Source organism: Oryx dammah, unplaced genomic scaffold (assembly GCF_014754425.2).
Source record: "Oryx dammah isolate SB20612 unplaced genomic scaffold, SCBI_Odam_1.1 HiC_scaffold_11, whole genome shotgun sequence".
NCBI lineage: Eukaryota > Metazoa > Chordata > Mammalia > Artiodactyla > Bovidae > Oryx > Oryx dammah.
Window position 1 is genome coordinate 17,501,723 of NW_024070195.1, and position 15,911 is coordinate 17,517,633.

General features: G+C 39.8%; 1 non-coding gene and 1 pseudogene across 1 annotated transcript; one reads left to right on the top strand and one right to left on the bottom strand.

Annotated features, from left to right (window-relative positions):
- Positions 1–274: 274 nt before the first annotated feature.
- On the top strand, positions 275–12,973 carry LOC120870305 (annotated as a pseudogene).
- On the bottom strand, positions 4,889–4,997 carry LOC120870658. Its single transcript, XR_005722858.1, has one exon. It is a non-coding gene; the product is annotated as a U6 spliceosomal RNA (small nuclear RNA).
- Positions 12,974–15,911: the final 2,938 nt, after the last annotated feature.

The following is a 15,911-nucleotide window of genomic DNA, read 5'->3' on the forward strand; positions in this document are numbered from 1 at the left end:
GGGCGAGTATATAAACATTCAAAGTTCTCCATTGCTTAGTGCATCAGGCACTCAAGGACCACCCTCATTGAAGTCTTTCTCTATTGCTCAACCTACAGGTACCAGCATGGAGAAAGAGATAGCTCTATTCCACAGGCAGTTGAACCCAACTTTTATGGCCTCCTGGCTTTCCTTAAGAAGCATTCCATGCAGCAGGTTTCCTCCATCCCATCCCATCAGGCTGACTCCCCATGGTCAACAGGATTCCTCTCCTTGGGATCATTCTGCAATCCCCATGGCTCCAGCTCCCAGCTTCCGTGGACACCAGTGGACTTACAACCCTGTTCGAGGTATGAAAGGCTGCAGCATGGCTTGTCTAAGTGGTTCTCTCTGTTCAGACTGTCACAGATTAGTGAGTTCACTCCCCGACAGCTTCAAATGCCTCCCCTGTCCCAGTGGATGGCCTTGGACATGGGAATCTCTCCCTGGTGCTTCAGCTCCTTCTCCCCCAGGTACAGACTGGTCCCACTTGCTCTCCTCCTTCTTTCCCCTTCCTCCTTGTCCCTTCTTTCCTTTGTCCTACTGAGTTCTGTATGAATCTGGATAATCCTTCTCAGTGCTCAGGGAGTCCTGCCAGTATTCACCTGGTCTTCTGTGAGAACTGCTGCCTCTTTAGACGTTCTTGATGCTTCATGGAGAGAGGTGTACCCCACTGCCACCTACCCCTCCGTCATCTTGTCCACCCCCATTTGTACATGTATTAGAAACAAGTTTCCCTTTCTATTAAGTAACACTGTCATCACCACACATGTTTAACTTTTGCTTTTTTGAGGAGAACACAGGTAAGTTCTACTCTCTTCAGTTCAGTCAGTCATTCAGTGGTGTCCCACTCTATGTGACCCCATGGACTGCGGCAACACAGGCTTCCCTGTCCAAAAACAACTCCCAGAGTTTATTCAATCTCATGATTAGATCTCATGATTAGATCATGAAGCTCAAACTTAGATCCTCAGACCTTATTAATTTTTTATTCAGGAAAATATGTAACCTTTAAAAATCTCTCCCTATTTGTCCTACCCTCCAGTCTGGTGCCTCAGACAGTAAAGCGTCTGTCTACAATGCAGGAGACCCGGGTTCAAGCCCTGGGTTGGGAAGATCCCCTGGAGAAGGAAATGGCAATCCACTCCAGTACTATTGCCTGGAAAATCCCATGGAAAGAGGAGCCTGGTAGGCTACAGTCTATGGGATCGCAAAGAGTCGGTCATGACTGAGCAGACTTCACTTCACTTCCAGTCTTTGGCAATTATTTTTTGTACTCTGAGTTCCATCTTTTTTTTTTTTTCTACTGAGTTTCCTTATAATTGAGATCATATGGTATTTGCCTTTCTCTGATTTAGTTCACTTGGGGTGATGCCCTTCAGTTTCATCCATGTTGCCACAAATGGAAGGATTTATTTCTTTTTCTAATGGCTAAATAATATTTAACTATATATGTCACGTCACATTGTTTTAATCCATTCACCTGTTGAAAGATACTCAGGTTGTGCCGATACCAAGGCTACTGTGAATAATGCTGCAATGAGCATGGGAATACAGATCTCTCTTTGAGACAATGACTTCATTTCTTTTGACTACATATCCAGAAGTGGGATAATGCATCACATAACAGTTCTCTTCTAAATTTCTTTTTTTTCCTTAATTTTAATTTTTACTTTATTTTACTTTACAATACTGTATTGGTTTTGCCATACATTGACATGAATCAGCCTCAGGTGTACATGAGTTCCCAATCCTGAACGCCCCTCCCACCCCATATCATCTCTCTGGATCATCCCTGTGCACCAGCCCCAGTTTCTTGAGAAACCTCCACAGTACTTTTTCAGGGTAGTTGCACCGGTATACATCCCCACCAACAGGGCATAAGCACTCTGTTTTCTCCACATCCTCAATAACATTTGCCATTTCTTCCATTTTTGGTACTAGCCATTCAAACAGGTAAATAGTGATATCTCTTGTTCTTTTGATCTGCATTTCCTGTGATTATTAGCGATGCTGAGCATCTTGTCATATACCTTTTGATCATCTATATGTCTTATTTGTGGGAAAATGTCTATTCTTTAAAGATGTAGCATACATTATGTTTACTATATTCCAACATACGAAACTCAGTTGCCACCCTATATATCAACAACGAGCTATCAGAAAGTGGAATAAAGAAAACAGTCCCATTTACTATTGCATCACAAAAAGATAAAACACTTAGAAATAAACTTAAGCAAGGTGTTGAAAGATTTGATGCAAAACCTTTAAGACATTGATAAGAGAAATTTAACAGGAGTTAAAGATATGTAAAGTTAGGCTGTCTATTCACTATGTTTCTTGGGGTAGGATTTGTATTACTATAAACTTCCTTCTTAGAACTGCTTTTGTTACATCCTATAGGTTTTAGATCATCATGTTTTCATTGTTCTTTGTTTCTATGAGTGTTTTGATTTCCCTTACTTCTTCAGTGGAGAAGGCAATGGCACCCCACTCCAGTACTCTTGCCTGGAAAATCCCATGGACGGAGGAGCCTGGAGGGCTGCAGTCCATGGGGTCACTAAGAGTCGGACACTTCTTCAGTAACTTGTTCATTATTTAGAAATGTGTTGTTTAATCTCCATGTGTTTGTGTTCTTTAGAGTTGTTGTTTTCTTCCTATGATCGATATCTAGTCTCATAGTGTTGTGGTCAGAGGAAATGCTTGATACAATTTCAATTTCTTTAAATTTACTGAGGTTTGATTTGTGACCCAAGATGAGGAGAATGTTCCATGTGCACTTGAGAAGAAAGTGTATTCTTCTGCATTTGGATGGAATGTGCTGAAGATACCAATTAGGTCTGTTTGCTCTAATATTTCTTTTTAGGCTTATGTTTCCTTATTAATATTCTGTTTTGACGATCTGTCCATTGGTACAGGTATGGTGTTAACATGCCCTACACTTATTGTATTACTGTCAACTTCCCCTTTTATGTCAGTTAGCGTTTACCTATGTATTGAGGTGTTCTTACGTTGGGTACATAAATATTGAAAATTGTTATGTCTTTTTCTTGGACTGATCCCTTGATCATTTGTTAGTGTCCTTCTTTATCTCTTATAACAGTTTTTATTTTAAGGTCTATTTTTTCTGTTATGAGAATTGCCAATCTGGCTTTCTTTTTTTTTTCTATTTGCATGGAATATCTTTTTCATCCTCTCACTTTCAGTCTGTACGTGTCTCAAGGACTGAAGTGGGTCTCTTGTAGACAGCATATATATGGGTCTTGTTTTTGTATCCATTCAGCCAGTCTGTGTCTTTTGGTAAGAATGGGAGAAAATAATAGCAAAAAAAACAACTGAAAAAGGATTGCTTTCTAAAATACAAGCATCTCAAACAACTCAGTCATCAAAAGAGAAGGCAAGAACTGCAAAAATAAACTAGTGAGACCACATCAAACTCAAAACCTTCTGCATACTAAAAGAAGCCATCCATAAAATGAAATGAAAACCTATGGAATGAAAAAAAAATTATTTGCAAAGCACATATTTGGTAAGGGCTTCATATCCAGGTGTATATATAAGAGACTCATGCAACTCATAGGAAAAGAAATCAAACAACCCACATTATTAAATGAGCAGAGGAAGAGCAAGTGTTTTGAAAAATCTGAAGAGCAGACTGTAGATGAGAGACGCTGTAAGTTTTTCCTTCCAGAACAGAAGCCTGTGTCTTCCTGGCATTGCATTCTTTATCTCCAATCACCTGTTTGGTGATTGGAGTTCCCAGTATACATCCTTCATTCAATAGCTATCACTCTACACTGAGATATATGGGCTAAGAAGAGCCCTACTAACTATAAAAAACTAACAATTACATACTTAATCTTGAAGCATATAAAATCCAAGGTGATTTTCAGAATTTTCCACTCCTTTTCTTTCTACATTCTATTTCAAAATTGAAACACCTAGTATGGAAAAATGAGGAGGGGACCTCAACAATACCTGGATAGAAAGTCAGTTAAAACTGGGAGCATTACTGGATTATAATTTGGGGGAATGTATTATTACTAACACTTGTAATGTTATTCCCTTTATTTCTCATGTATACTAGGTTGATATTTATTTAAAATAGTAATACCAGCACATAATACTCAAGTTACAGTGGATTGAGAAAGACAAAGCTTATGAGGCAGGAAGTGAAATCACAGAAAGTTCACAATGGTATCCAAACAAGGGGCATACTGCCTAGAAAGAAAGCAGAGTTCTCTAATTTTTGGAGAAAACATGAAGAAGCCAGATGTGAGACAACCAGCTTAAATGTATACCAGAAACTGCACCAGAAGGAAAATGAAGTTCATAAAATATGCTGATGCTAAATGCCAAAATCCAGACTGTAAGAGAATAGGGTAGGGTTTATGTAGATGCTGAAAATACTCAGAGAGGTAGACATGGAAGCAAATACACTAATGAGCATCAGAAAAATCAAAGCACAAAAGGGTCTGAAAAATAAATCATAAAGGGACTTGGTAGTCTGGTCAAAAGAATAAGAGAATCAAATTAGGAAACCAAAATATAAAGACTTGTGCACATGATAGACCCAGAGAATGCTTAGGAGAGAAAATTTTGGCCTTAGTGGACCAGCGAACAGAAGGCTCCAGTGTCAGGAACAAAAACCCTGGGCAGGATTCATGACTGTGCGCTTCTGGGAACAGCCTCAGTTTCAAAATTTGGGCACTATACCACCTAAAAGCGAACACAGACAAGGATTATAGCTTGCTATGGCACTGAATCACAGACAGTAGTGTGTGAATCAGCCATAGGTATACCTATGTCCCTTCGAATTTTAACCTCCTTTCCATGTTCCTTCCTGTCCCAACCCTCAAAGTTGTTACAGAAAAATATGGAAGGCTTCACAAATTTGTGTGTCTTCCTTGGGCAGGAGCCATGCTAATCTTCTCAGTATTATTTCAATTATTTAATATATGTGTTACCGAAGCAAACACACATCTAACATTTTAGCAGAATAAAAAATCATATAGTTAGTCATCTACCAATAAATGATCAATTACATTAGGAATTAGGGTATTCTGCTATATTTACTATCCATTATAGAATTTGAATTTTATAACGTCCAAAATTCCATGTAGGAATTAATCACATATTTATGCATAACACAGGTATACATGCACAGAAATATATGCACACAAACACGTCTGTGTTATACAACCTATTATTCTCCTTGCCTCTCACCATAAGGTCTTTAGTTTATGACAGATATAGTCCCAAATTTCTCCAACTTATATGTCTCCTTTTTGAGAACCACTTCTTTTATTTTCATTATGTAATTTCAAATCACCAGTTTATTCTTAGATACCATGCCCCTTTGAACAAATGAAGAGCAGAGAAAACCTCGTAAATGCTGATATCTTATCCTTCATTAAATTACCACTGTTCTGGTAAATTGGAAAAAGAATCATGTTCAGATCTCATTCAGGAGGATAAAATCTCTATTTTATCAGTCCTCTTGTCCAAACTCAATTCTTGCTCACTTCAGTCTTAAATTCTGCTTATTTACAAAGGATGCACAGGAAAAATAATATTAAAATCACACTTGCAAGAGTCTATGATTTTATGCTTCTGTTGGCCAAAGGTAGTGCCAGGAATAATTTCTGAAATTTTACAATACATCACGGAAGCATGAAGGTCTAGTTCTCCTATCAAAGAGGAGATGTTTGGAGATGGTTCAAAAACTAAGCCCCATGGGTTGTCAGAATATACTACTGACCAGACAGATATATTTTGTCCCTAAAAAGTCAAAGTCAGGAAAGGGTAGGCCTTGTTTGCAGAGCCAAAGACGTTGTCTTGGGTGCTGACCAGGTAATATTCTTGAATTACCATTTGGAGATTTATTTGCTGTTTTCTCAAAGAAACAAATGTAATGAGAAGATTAAAGATGCATAAAAGTAGAAGAGCTGTTGTGGTGCCTAGAAGAAAGGCTAGCTAGCAGAACCAGGCCCCCACACTGATAACTGTCGAAGACTTTAACAGTGAGTGTTTTATAGACAGAGTGGAACAAGTGGATAAAACCAATGTTCTAGGATTACTGCTGTTTTGCAGTCAAAGACAAAATATTTTTCTCTTTAAGCAGAGTCATCACAGCTCTTGATGTGCTCCTGTTACACACATGCAGACCGAAAGCCACAGGCATATGAGATGTGACATCAGGAAGTGGACAGATGAGTGTATTGGTGCCCATTCACCTGCATCTGCTAATAATGTGACCTGTGGAAAATCACTTGCCCTCTCCAAGTCATTGCATCTTCATTAACATAACTTGATGATCATAGTGAAGATTAAGGCTATTTCACAGGGTTACTGTGAAACACAAATTTTAAGATGTTTCAAAGCTTTTGGGAAAGTATCAAAGACATGCATGGGATTACTAAGGTGAGTGAGCAGACCCAAGAAACAGTATCCTTTTTCTCTTAGTATTCTCTCTGTACTCTGTAGTACAATCAGTCAGTAATGTGTTTACTGTTACTCCAGCATGATGGTAAACAACACAGATCAACTGTATTTTTCTTGTCATTTCAGTATCTAAAATGCAGGCATTAGTCAATGTAGACTGAAAAAAATTATGAACTCCTAGAGGGCCTCGCTGCTCAGAGTTTACAGAGTTCCAACATTAAACCATCTTAAAAGAATGGCCTAAATACTCTGGCTCACAATTAAGTTCCAAATGTTTGCAGAGCACAGAAGTACTTCTGGGAGCAATACAAAAATGCAGGGAGTAACCTATTCTCCAACTATCTATCTGTGCAAATATCATCATCTATGTAAATTGATACAGAATGTGCTCCTTCTTCTCCACCCCAGCTGCTACAGCACCAAATCCTGCTCAGAGAAACAGGGAAAGAGAAGGCTTTCCTCCACAGGATGGGTTTGTTAAACTAAGGTTACTCAATCATCTCATAATGGCTCATGTTTTTATTTAAGCAGGGTCCTGCCTGCTCCATCTGCTGGTCATGTCAAATCTGCTCTTGTGACAAGGCAACTCATGCCCATCCTGCAGTTCAGATGTATTTGACTTCCCCCTGAAAACACTTACAGACCTGTTTATCGATGCCGCCAGGCTGTCCCACGACTTCCATTACCTTTCCACCATAATGTTCAATGAGTTCGTAAGTACTGTGGTGGCGGTGGTTTAGATGCTAAGTCATGTCCGACTCTTGTGACACCACGGACTGTAGCCCGCCAGGCTCCCAGATGGAACCTGGTGTAATTGACTGGGCTATACTGTCCTTTAAACAAGAAGGCTACATCAGCCAACTTCAAGTAACACAATCTCTATGTCAAAGAAGCAGTCTGCTGATAAGATGTGGAAATTGAAGAAAGGATCAGTTTTGTGAAATCTCAAAGGTTCATTAGAAGTGCAATAACATTTTCAATTTCGTTTCATTCATTTCCTTTTGTAAATTTCCAAAATAAATGATGTTGTATTTGTCAGCTCGAAATGACATAAAAGAATACAATAGACTCAGTGGAATAAAAAAGAGAAATTTATTTCCTCACAGTTCTTGGGGCGAGGTACCAGATAAGGGTGCCAGCAAGGTGAGGTTCTGATAAGAACTTTCTTCCCATGTTGGCTTCTCCGTGTGTCCTCACACAGGGTGGTGGGTGGGGAAGAGAGACAGAATAAAAGACACGGAGTCACAGAGAGAATTCTCTGGTGTTTTGCTTCATGAAGACACTAAACCTATTGGATGAGTGTTCCACCCTAAGAGCTCATTTAACCTTAATGGGCTTTGCCAGTGGCTCAGATGGTAAAGAATCTGCCTGCAATGTGAGAGACCTGGGTTCTATCCCTGGGTCTGGAAGGTTCCCTGGAGAAGGAAACGGCAAGCCACTCCAGGTTTCTTGCCTGAGAACTCCCATGGACAGAGTAGTCTGGTGGGCTACAGTCCATGCGGTCCCAAAAAGTTGGAACCCTTTTCAAAACACAGTACTCTGGCAGTTAGGTCTCTAACACATGAATTTGAAGAACACATATTCAGTCCACAATACTACCTGACACAAAGCACTTTTAGGTGGGACTGGGAAAAGGAAGCATGTTGATTTACTGGTGCTTCAATTTTTCTCTGGGCTTTCTTCTCCAGGCTCAGAGTAAATAGCCAATAAATGGGAACTGCTCTGCAGTGAACTGGGTGGATGGAATATGTTAAACAAAGCTGAAATCCGGTCACAAAGACAAATAATGGTAGGGGTTTTTTTTATGCTACAAATTATTGTTTTAGGATTTGCAGGGTATAGCTTTAGAGCTACAGTAGAAGGGGAGTTTACAATTGGAAACAATTATTCTCTTTTTGATGAAGTTATTTGAAAGTTGTACATTAATTCTTTTAGGTCAGTCAAGGAACACACAGTAGAGCAGACAGCTAATAAAAAGCGATACTAAAGGTTTCTAGTAAATTTGCCTAGTTCTTTTTACTCACTAGTTTTTGTTTCATCCTCCATTATTGACTGTCCATTTTTTTTCCAACTCTTCCAAGTAATCTCTTTAAATGTTCATAACTTTCGCTAAAGATTACTTTTTCTCTATCAATGTGTTAGCTAGATTTCTACTCTTATTATTCTCAGTCCATTGCTTAATATTTCCTATAACTTTATGCCATGTTTTTCTGACGTACTATTTTGTCACCATAAACAAGATTGTATTCTGCACCTGGGATGAACACTAAGCTTTTTGGTGTGTGGATTCAGAGATAAGTCAAAGTCCTAACTGTATAATTCCTTATAAGGGAATACATTGGTTCTAACCCACAATAAACAAGAGATTAAATGGTTAAATATAGGTGCTTGCATGCATTCTAAGTCACTTCAGTTGTGTTCAACTCAACTTTGCAGCCCTACTGACTGAAGTCCAACAGGCTCCTCTGTTCATAGGATTCACAAGGCAAGAATCCTGGAGTATGCTGCTGTACCCTCTTGCAAGGAATGCTCTTCACCTAGGGATCAAACCTGAGTCTTCTTATATCTCTTGCATTGTCAGGAATGTTCTTTACCACTACCATCACCTGGGAGGCACCAATTATTGGTACTTATGTACTATTTTCAGAGAAGAGAATGACACTCCACTCCAGTACTCTTGCCTGGAAAATCCCATGGATGGAGGAGCCTGGTGGGCTGCAGTCCATGGGGTTGCTAAGAGTCGGACACGACTGAACGAATTCACTTTCACTTTTCATTTTCATGCATTGGAGAAGGAAATGGCAACCCACTCTAATGTTCTTGCCTGGAGCATCCCAGGGACAGGAGAGCCCAGTGGGCTGCTGTCTATGGGGTCGCACAGAGTCGGACACGACTGAAGTGACTTAGCAGCAGCAGCAGCATGTATTATATTTTGTTCAAATACTAAGAAAAAAAAGATAATGATAAAACAGAGAAGGGGAAATGTTAAACTTAGAAATGTTTTATGTAAAATCATTTGTATAGAGACAATGTATAGAAAAAGTAGGAAAGGAATGACTTTCAAATTTTGTGATACCCCCCCGCCCCCGCCCCCCCCCCCCGTTAAAAAAAATTCACGGCTATCAAACATGTTAATGTTCTGGTAATGGGTTAATCTACTGAATGCCCAACAACCCTAACTAATTGCATAATCACTTTCAGAATGAAAAATATGCCCAAGGCAAACAGTACTATATCAATGCCAACAAGAGCTGCCACACCAGTTGCCTTCATACTCCTGAGGAAAGAGAAAAAGCCCAACAGATGAACGTGAGTCTTTCACCTGTTTTTTTTTTTTTTTTTTACCAGATCAAATGAGACAGTATGTAGCTTACCAGGCTTCAGATTATTAGAGGTAATAGTAACTGTACATACAGAAAAAGGTGAAGGAACTGTAAGCAATTGAAGAAAAATTATATTATGCAATTAATGAAGCATAAGCAGAAACAAGTGATGACTAAAGATCTGTAGAAGCAACATAAATAACAGATCTATAAATTGTCCATGCAGATGAGTTTAGCTCAACCAATGTATTAGACACAGGATTGCAGCTATTGTACTGTACAAAAACAGGAAATGAATGGGAATTTTCATGTATAAAATATAAGATTGCAAAATTCATGAAATGTAAGAAACACACCCGGTTTTGAGTACTCCATGTTACTAGTGACTGCTACGTGGAGTCCTATACGGCACCATCTGAACCATCGCATCTTCCTTTCAAGAATCTCCTGATTCTGCCTCTACTTCCTTGACACCTCCTTCATTCGTCATTCTCAATGACTCCTCTGTCACCTTTTATTCTTAATTTGTAAGTCTCCCACACAATGGCCTATAAAACATTGCCTTGCTTCTCATGGCCACGAAAATTGCCTCTGTTCTGAGGACCACACAGTTTATATGTAAAGCCTCAATCATTTATGGAAGCTCCAAATTTTCATCATTATAATCTTTCCTTTCTGATTTCCTGTATTATCCTTCATCCTAACATTATTTAAAATATTTTCACATGCATCCCCCCTTAAAATACTGTCTTCTCTCTCTACAACTTTCTTTATGATACCAACATTTTTTTCCTCTTTTAAGCTCATTAATAAAGAGGATGATCAAGTAAAGGAAAAATATCAAAGTGGAGGAGGAGGGGGGATTTGTCAATAAACTTAAATTTAAAGTTTACTGAGAGTTACTACATGGAGATATACTTTACTGAGCACTTTATGTGCACTACTATATTTAATCCTGCTCAGTTCTTTGTTCTTAACCACTAAAACAGTTCATGGTTTTAAAGAAATCAAGCATATTAACTAGAGATCTTCAGCCCCTGGGATTTTCAGGCTCAATTCTGCTAGTAGTAGTGAACTAGGGGGAAACCCTCCATTGTGAATCCCACTGATGCTGTTACTAAAGACAACGCTGTGCCATTTTCTGCCCGGACACATGTCAACAAAACAGACTCTTCTGATGTCAGAAGGGGGCTGGTGTCGGGATCAGCTGAGGAGAGAAGCCTGTTTAGGAATGTCATGTCTTCTTTCTTGTCTCTGTTGTAATATCATAAAACAATTACCGATCAAAAATCAATACAAAGGACTCATCTGATTCATCAATACAAATGAATCACTGGGTGACAATGATGTGGGCACAGGTGGAATCCCTCTTTCCTGGGTCAGGCACTGCAGGCACATACTGACTTGCTGTAAATAGATTCTCTCATGCAAATATACAAACATAAACAAACTAAATGAGTGGGTGGTAGAATTTCAGAGGAAAACGAAAATTCTTCACATTATATAGAACTCGTCAGAAGTATTAGTTAGTAAAATAACCTAGATTTTTAATAATTCAGCAAAGTGCGAACTAATAGCTTACGTTTTATACATTTGCAACTTTTACTACCTTCAAAAATCTCTGCATACACATAGGAATAACCAAGTTTTTTAGGTCAGCTGCTCTGAGCAAAGATCACATGTTACCAAAACCACTGAATTGTGATTATTTTAATGAGATTGTTTCTTATGGTTGCTTAGAATGAAGACCTTAGTAAGTGGATACTCATATTACTGTACTCCTGGAATAGACCTCTGTATCATCTAGTCAAAGAGCTGCCGAGTTTGAGAAATGTCTCAGATGCTATCCTATCAAGTGCCATAAAGAATGAGAAAAATTCAGACAAACTTCAAGGATTCATAGAGAGGCAATTCAGCCAGGTGAGCATCCTGCAGAGGGCTTTCTTGGTTTTTTCATGAATGGAAGAGGTGACCTCTGTAATGCATGAGGAGTTTGGAAATATCTCATTTTGTAAGAAAAAGATTCATGACTTCTATATAATAGACTGATACTACATAAAGCAGAAGCCTAGTCATTCGTAGTGATAGATTCTACTGTAAAGGAATCAGAATTTCACTGCAATTTTTGACATGTGCAGCCTTCCCTACATTGCACACAATTCCACCAAAAGCTTGCTTCTTCCTGAGCACAGGTGGTTGAAATATTTTCAAGAGTCAGAGAACTAGAAAACAGAATTACCAAGATCAGCATTTTCTTCAAAATATCCCAGGACATCTGCTATTCAAATTCCACTTGTCTTCTTTCTCTGTTCTCCTAAAATCAAAGGATGAGAGTGGGAAGGAAGGGAAGAGAAAGTTAAAAACTAAACTTAAGTTATGTTTCTACTTTTTAGCTTCCTAATAGTTTTCTCATAGGCTGGCCCCCAAATCCATATCTAGAGAGTTTTATGAGGGCTTCCCTGGTGGCTCAGAGAGTAAAGCATCTGCCTGCAATGTGGGAGACCCAGGTTCAATTCCTGGTTCAGGAAGATCCCCTGGAGAAGGAAATGGCAATCCACTCCAGCACTCTTGCCTGGAAAATCCCATGGATGGAAGAGCCTGATAAGCTACAGTCCATGGGGTCGCAAAGAGTTGGACACGACTGAGCGACTTCACATCACATCAGAGAGTTTTATGTTTGTATGTCTTCCCCATATCGTAAATTGATAATTAGAAGGGACAAAATAAGCTAACACTAATAAAATGCATAAGAAGTCATTATCTTTTGGGTGTTCAGATTATTTTTCCAGTCCGGTTGAAGATGTATGAGGCTCGTATTTACTGGTCAGGACTCCCATCCCTGACATCCAGCGATGAAGACAGGCGTCATTCTGAATTTTATAACCTGTTCCAGTGCCTGCACAGTGATTCACATAAAGTTGGCATGTACACCAAGATCCTGGCATACTGAATCCGCACAACGTGATAAATCCACATCCATCCCATCCAGTTCTGAGATGGTCATAATGATCTATCCCATAGCAAGCTTATTTGAAATTTACAGCTGCTCTGTGAAATTTAATGCATGCTCTGTGAAATGGGTCTTCTCTTAAAAAAAAAAAAATAAACATAGACGCTTTGGAGATGTCAAAATCTAAGAGGGCAAATTGTTCATATTTCCTATCTTCACTTAATAGAAAATCAAAAGAAAATCCACACCTACAATTGAGAGAATGAAGCTCCTATTAAAATTAGTCACAAATAGAGGAAGCTGGCATTACAAAGAAGACCATTAAAAGATTACTTAAAAATCACAGCCAATTATTCTGGGTCAAGTTATTAGAATCAAAGAATTAGACAATTGTTGATGGTTCTGGTCATGCTACCAAGAAGACTGAATTCTCAAGACTCTTTATGAAACCCAGCCACTACCTGTCAGCCAACTATCACAGTGTTACACCAGACAATACAAATGCTTTGCACCTTTGTATAAATAGCATGAGGTATACTGAACTGTCTAAAGATTGTTAGGATGCTGTCTTAGTCCTTCTGGGTTGCTATAACAAAATATCACAGGCTTAAAAAGAAAGGAAATGGATTTCCACAGTGTGGTCATGCAGGGTCCATTCTGGTCACACACTTCTTACTGTATCCTCATACGTGGGGAGGGCTCGGGAGCTCTGTGTGTCTCTTATATATAAAAGCACTCATCTCATTAAAGAGGCTCCATTCTTATAACTCCATCACCTCACAAAGGCACCACCTATGGATGCCATAACCATGGGAATCAGGATTTCATCATAAGAAATTTCTGAGGGTCACAAAGGCTGAGACCATAGCAGATACAAAGGTGAACTGGCTCATCCTCCTCCAGGGGCTGTCGTCACCCACACTCCGCTGCATCCTTATTTCCTGCATCACCTTGCACCCATTCCATACATTCTGTCACGCTGGGTTTCCCAAGTCCAGGTCAGTCAAGTGTCAGCTCCATCTCATATTCAGCCTATTCAATGTTTCCCTCTCCCCTGCAGAAGCTTAGGGGACCTACCAGGAAGTGCAGATATGTCCATTTCTGCAAGGTTCCTTCTCTCTCCCTCTCTGGATCTTCGTTGAAACAGGGTATATGGAAACAAGAGGGAAAAGTTCTGACATCACTGACTTACATGGTGCTGTTGTAGCATTTTCTTGGGCCAGATGGAATGATCTGAAATTACCCCTGACTGACAAGTGTTTCTCTTGTGGTGTATCCTTGTGATTTTCCAGGACATTCACAAGTTGGGGATCCCCAACTTCATATTTCTTTTATAATCAGGGGAAATATTCTGGAACCCACAACTCCCCACCTGCAGTAGTCACCAGAGCCTCTCTGTTTCCCTCACTCTGGAAGCACCATCTGGAGAAAGTTAAGTAGCCCATAGTGAGCTGCCTACTAGCTGACCCACAGGGAACCCATGTATCATAAACACTCTGAACAACTGAACGGCAGAAATACTGGTGTGCATCTGTCCCCCACCTGGGGCCTCTGGACAATTGTCCAACTGGTCACATAGACACAGAGGCGATCAGAACGCTGGATTCAAAAACACATTTATCTGAGAAGTGAGATGCCATTCTCTCTTCCTTTTAGAGTAACTATCCTTGTCATTAATTATTTGGCCTTACAAACATGCCCTAGAAGGTCCCTGAATTATAAAATCCTCCAAATAGACTGATTCTCTACTGAGACTGGATCAATGTGACTGCATTAGCATTTCTTAGCCTGTTCAACAGCATCCAAAGAACCTGGGATGATGGCCAGTTTCTTGACTGGCTCTCCTAAGAAGTCAGTGATGTTCCTAGGCTGGTGTTGCAGCATCTTTAGGGCTTTAGCAGTAATTCCTAGTAAACAGAAAATGTGAAATCAAAAAGTAGAAGGGAAAGTGGGATGAATAAGAGGGAAGGAAGAGAGAGACAGAAGGAAGGAAAAGCGGCAAAGGGAAAGCGAGTCAAGGAATTGGGTAGTGAAGGATGAAATGCTGTTCAGTTCAGTTCAGTCGCTCATTGGTGTCCAACTCTTTGCAACCCCATGAATTGCAGCACCCCAAGCCTCCTTGTCTATCACCAACTTCTGGAGTCCACTCAAATTCATGCCCATTGAGTCGGTGATGCCATCCAGCCATGTCATCCTCTGTTGTCCCCGTCTCCTCCTGCCCCCAATCCCTCCCAGCATCAGAGTCTTTTCCAATGAGTCATCTCTTCACATAAGGTGGCCAAAGTACTGGAGTTTCAGCTTTAGCATCATTCCTTCCAAAGAAATCCCAGGGCTGATCTCCTTCAGAACGGACTGGTTGGATCTCCTTGCAGTCCAAGGGACTCTCAAGAGTCTTCTCCAACACCACAGTTCAAAAGCATCAATTCTTTGGCGCTCAGCTTTCTTCACAGTCCAACTCTCACATCCATACACGACCACAGGAAAAACCATAGCCTTGACTAGATGGACCATTGTTGGCAAAGTGATGTCTCTGCTTTTCAATATGCTATCTAGGTTGGTCATAAGTTTTCTTCCAAGGAGTAAGCGTCTTTAAATTTCATGGCTGCAATCACCATCTGCAGTGATTTTGGAGCCCCAAAAAATAAAGTCTGACACTGTTTCCACTGTTTCCCTATCTATTTCCCATGAAGTGATGGGTCCAGACGCCATGACCTTAGTTTTCTGAATGTTGAGATTTAAGCCAACTTTTTCACTCTCCTCTTTCAATTTCATCAAGAGGCATTTTAATTCCCTTCACTTTCTGCCATAAGGGTGGTGTCATCTGCATATCTGACGTTATTGATATCTCTCCCGGCAATCTTGATTCCAGCTTGTGCTTCTTCCAGCCCAGCGTTTCTCATGATGTACTCTGCATATACGTTAAATGAGCAGGGTGACAATATATACCCTTGAAGTACTCCTCCTCCTATTTGGAATCAGTCTGTTGTTCCATGTCCAGTTCTAACTTTTGCTTTTTGACCTGCATATAGGTTTCCTAAGAGGCAGGTCAGGTGGTCTGGTATTCCCATCTCTTCCATAATATTCCACAGTTTGTTGTAATCCACACAGTCAAAGACTTTGGCATAGTCAAAAAAGCAGAAATTGATGTTTTTCTGGAACTCTCTTTCTTTTCCCAT